Source organism: Carica papaya, chromosome 9, assembly GCF_054855325.1.
Source record: "Carica papaya isolate Zhongbai chromosome 9, ASM5485532v1, whole genome shotgun sequence".
NCBI classification, from domain to species: Eukaryota; Viridiplantae; Streptophyta; class Magnoliopsida; order Brassicales; family Caricaceae; genus Carica; species Carica papaya.
In genome coordinates, this window is record NC_142317.1 from 9,112,501 (window position 1) to 9,117,475 (window position 4,975).

The 4,975-nt window shown below is 42.6% G+C and overlaps 1 long non-coding RNA gene across 1 annotated transcript in view; it reads right to left on the reverse strand.

Annotated features, from left to right (window-relative positions):
* Window positions 1-2,221, reverse strand: part of LOC148239790 (uncharacterized) — a 2,901-nt gene extending 680 nt beyond the window's left edge. The window contains exons 1-2 of the long non-coding RNA XR_015816550.1: window positions 921-2,221; window positions 1-688 (exon numbers count right to left, since the gene is read on the reverse strand). The exon at window positions 1-688 is cut by the window's left edge and continues 680 nt beyond it. This is a non-coding gene — a long non-coding RNA (uncharacterized LOC148239790). The remainder of the gene's footprint in view (window positions 689-920) is intronic.
* Window positions 2,222-4,975: the final 2,754 nt, after the last annotated feature.

A 4,975-nucleotide genomic window follows, 5' to 3' on the forward strand; every position in this document is an offset into this window, starting at 1 on the left:
GCCGTCCCCATACCCCGTCCGGTATGGGCGCCAAAACCATAAACCTCAATACCCCGTCCGGTATGAGGGTGAAACGGGCCGTCCCCATACCCCGTCCGATATGGGTGCCAAAACCATAAGATCTCCATACCCCGTCCGGCATGTGAGACCACAATCCCGGTAGGGTTCCCTACGGACCCGGTCCGTCCACCATCTCCCAGGATATCTAGTCAGGCTGACCCCATCATACAATTATCAGTCTACAAAATGTTTCATTTCCCTTTTCCTCAATAAGCATCATCAATTCACATTTAAGAAAGCAAATCGTAATTCATGCCAAACAGACAACATACATTATCAGTTCTTCAGTCATTCAACCCATAATTAATAAAACAGTAATATATGCACTCGAAACTATAAAATGAACACATCAAACCCCATAATGCATTTAAAGCTGTAAAACAGGCCAAATAACAGTAAATCATCAATCACACTAGACTCGGGCTCCATTAGCAACCTTAAGCAATTTCACACATGCGTTAATTCAAGAAATACCGTTTTATCATTTTGAACTTTAATACCGTGATAGGAAATAGGGTGAGGGGTCCTTACTTGTTTTCGGGATCCGAATACGATTCACAGTGCGCCTGCAGGCCGTCCCTAATTTTTCCTGAATTTTTTCCGGGGAACTGAAACACACTAACAGTACCTGCACGTGTTCCAAAAAAAATCCAAATTAGGCCCAGGGCCCTTTTCGGACCAAATCGCAACTCCGGCACGGCGGCTCCGCCGTGCTCCGGCGACGGCGCCGCCGCTGGCGGCGGCGAGTCGCCTCGGGTTGGCTGTTTTCGGCCGAATTCGGCCACACTCGCATTGGTCCTTGTCAGAAAACAACCCTAGGGCCCTCGGGGGGCCAAAAATCACGGAAAAGCGGAGCTTACCGGCGGCGGCGCTCTCGGGTACGGCGGCTCTCCGGCGAGGTTCGTGTTTTGGTGATTCGGCTTCGGTCAACCTGTAGAGAAAAGAATGGTGATCACGGTGATATAAAAATTGCATCGAACGGAGGCCGGGAAGGACCTCGTCGGAGGCAAAAACCGAGAGGGGCGCGGCGGCGCCGCTGGGTTTCGGCCGCGTATTCCGGCCGTTTGGCCGAGATTTCGGCCTCAATTTGGCCATAGGAGGAATCAGCGGAGAAAAACGAGTCGGAGGTATGAAATTTACCTCGATCGGCGGTCGGAAATTTCCCCGGTGCGGCGGCGGGTGGCGGCGGTCGGCCTCTGGTTCGTCTTCTCCGGCGAGCGGCGGGCGGCTAGGGTTTGTGGTCTGGTGTGGGGGTTCTATTTATAACCCCTTGCCTTTTGATCACAGCCGTTCATTTCGTTTTAATCTGGGCCGTTCATTTTTGATTGAATCTGGACCGTCCGTGCGATTGAATCTGGACCGTCCGATCGTGCGATTGATCTGGGCCGTCGGATCGCACCCACGCGGATCACTAACGTGGCTCCTTTCGGAGTGACGCGGTCTTGCCACGTGGCAGGCCCCAGTTGGCCGGGACTGCTGACCGGGCCTGCTGACGTGGCTGCTGACGTGGCCCCCTTTTTATTTATTTTTTTTTTTTTCCCTCCTTTCCGGGTGCTACAAAGGGACGCCCATAACATCATTCGTGAGAAGTAGCTGGAGATCATCAGGCATCTGAGCATGTCGATGGAGTCCCAACTATAAGGAGAAACCAGCATTCACCAACCAGTCAATGCATTTATTCTTTTCGCGATAAGTGTGTTGAATACCGACATGTCAATCATGCCAAGGCAAGTTCTTAATTTCACGAACAATAGCAGTATGCACATTAGTCTAGTGATCTTACATGGTAAGCAAATGCATAGCTAGAGAGCTATCCGTTTCTAAGATAATATTATGGTGCCCGATATTCCATGCTAGTTAAAGACCGTCAAAGGCCCCCCAAAACTTAGCCTGCAGAATCGAACAACTACCAATCTTTCTTCTAAAGCTTCCCAAGCATAACCCATCCTCATCTTTGATAAGACCACCACAATAGGAGAGGTTGGTGGTAACACGATAAGCATCATTGGTGTTTAGTTTGACCCACCCCGTAGGGAGTTTCTACCAAACGATAAGGTCCTCAAATATGCAAGTCATACTTGGAAGAAAAATGAGATTCATAGAGTTACCCATAAAAGTATAATCACACATGAGGGATACCTTCTTAGCAAGTTCGTCAACACTACTACCACTCCCTTGGAAAATAGAGTTATTCCGATGATTTTAAAGTTTTCAGTAAATTAGGCCAAATATCACTTTCCAATCCAAAAATTTCTTGCACCAGAACCAACCATTCTTGAGATTCAACATAAACTAATCATTCACACAACACTGAAAAAAGTTATTTGGGCTTCGTCAAGAATGTTTTTTTACCAAAGTAGTTGGGCACTGCTACACTTGCGGAAGAAATGGTCCATATCTTCAATAGGATTGCCACATATATTGCATCCCTTATTAAAGGTCATATGTCACCAGAATCTCTCCCAATTCATTAGAAGTTTTCCCTTTGTAGCCAACTAAAGGAAGGTGTGCACACGCTAGGCTCCTGGTCAATGCCAAATGTCCCTCCAGATTTGCTCTTTCGGGTGTCAGTACTCACTCTCCAGAATGCCATAGGCAAAGCTAATAAAGAAACTTCCTGAGTTTATTACACCCCAATAGCAAGAATCAAGAATGTTATCATCCTTAGTAATTTGCACTGCAGCCATTTAGAGCAGCATACCCGTCGGCAATACATGGTATAGGACCTCATAATCCCACTGGCCATACAGTGTAACATAATCCCTAACACACTTCTGGAGCTCTTGCTCTTTAATAGACGCGTAAGTTAGTAGCTTAAGTGGCCCCATATCCCCTAACCAACAGTCCTCCCAAAACCTAACATTTTTCTCAAAGCCAATAGACTATTTGATGTTAACTTGAAGGTTCGTATAAAGATAGTTAAGGTTGAGCCAAAGATGAGAGGCTGGCCCATTGGACTTGTAGCTCCGAGACAAACCTGGTCATTTGTACTTGTGAGTGAGAACCTAAACCCAAAGAAGACTAGGCTTAGCAACTATAGCAAAGTCCAATTTCATGATAAGGGCTTTGTTCTAGTTGTAGGTTGACCGAAGACTGCTCCCTCCTACCTCACAGGGTATATACATGTCCTCTTAATTAACCAGGCTAGTTTTTTTATTGTCATTCACCTGGCCCCAAACAAAATTCCTGACTACCGTGTCAATATGCTAACACAAGGCTTTATGTAAAGTCGTGGTTTGCATGGCATACACAAGGATGGTCATAAGAATAAACTTGTCCAAGACTAAGCACCCTGCAAAAGAAAGAAGGTTATTGTTCCAACAGGATAGCTTTTGGTTATTTTTCTCAAGGATGTAAAAATAAGTATCTTTATTGACACGATCATGCAATAAAGGAACACTCAAGTACTTGTCAAGATTGTTCAAGACCTGGAACCAAAATTCTTGTTAATACGACTAGCCTTACCTACATTAACATTGCGATAAAAAAAGATGAATGTCTTATTCGTACTCACTTTGTGACCCAAACTAGTATGGAATACATCCAATACTGTCCTTATCACCTGGGTCTGATCGTCATTAGCTTTCCTAATAATCACTAAGTCATCCGCAAAAAAGAGGTGTGACAAGGTAGGACATTTTTTGCCAATGGGCTTCCAAGTATTATTCAGCACCAAACTATTGATACAAAGGGATTAATCGCTCTATACATATCACAAAATGTAAGAGAAAAATGGTTCACCATGCCTAATGCCTCTAGTAAGTCAGAATTCATGGGTGACCCCAACAATTACATAAATAAGAGGAGATGTAGTGGATAATCACTCTAATAAGGTTAGGAGGGAAGCCAACATCAAGAAGCATATCCTCAACATATTCCCAACAAATATGATTATATGCTTTTTCCACATCCACCTTAATGGTCATCCACATGTCCTTATCTTTCATGCTTCGTATTAAGTGAACCACCTCTTGGGCAATAATGATGTTATTTGTAATATTCTGCCCTACAACAAAACTAGCTTGGGTAGGACCAATCAAGAAAGGCATCAAACCCTTGAGCTTATTAGTAATGAGCTTAGTAACAATCTTATATAAAATCATTAGTAAATTAACTAGGTGAAATTCTTTTATACTCTCGGGTCTTACCACTTTAGCAAAATCTTCAAAGCTAACACTTGATCAAAACCTCAAGTCATCGAAAAAAGATAGGTATTTGATTCTTGGTCTTAATATGTATAAAAGGCTTGTTGGAAGACTTATGTACTTGACCCTCACAAGACTATACTTACTTTACTATGTGTATGTTTTAAGTCAGTTTATGGAGCAAGAAAAATATAAACATTTAGATGCAACCTATAAAATTTTAAGGTATATCAAGCAATCTACAAGACATGATCTATTATATCCGTGTTATTCAAAATTACAGCTTAATACCTATTGTGATACTGATTGGAGGACTAGTTTCGATACATGACAATCTATCATTGGATATTATGTTTTCCTTGGGTCCTCTATGATATCCTAAAAGTCCAAGAAATAGCACACCATTTTTTGTTTTTTAATAGAGGTAAAGTAGAGGGTAATGACAAGCCTTAGTTGTGAATTGACATGGGTAAGGTACCTTCTGAATGATATGGGTGTTGAACACCCACTGGTTACTACCATGTATTATAATAACAAAGTTATAATGTGCATTACTTCTAATCATGTTTTCTATGAAATAAGTAAGTACATTCAATTGGATTGTCATCTAGTACGTAAAAAATTAGAGAGTGAGAGAAATGAAAATAAGCATGTGGGAAGCAAGCAACAATTGGTAAAAATTCTCGCCTAAAGACTTTTGAGTAGTCAGCTGCACAATCATCTATCCAAGATGGGAGTAGAAAATATCTATTCTCATCTTGTGGGAAGAT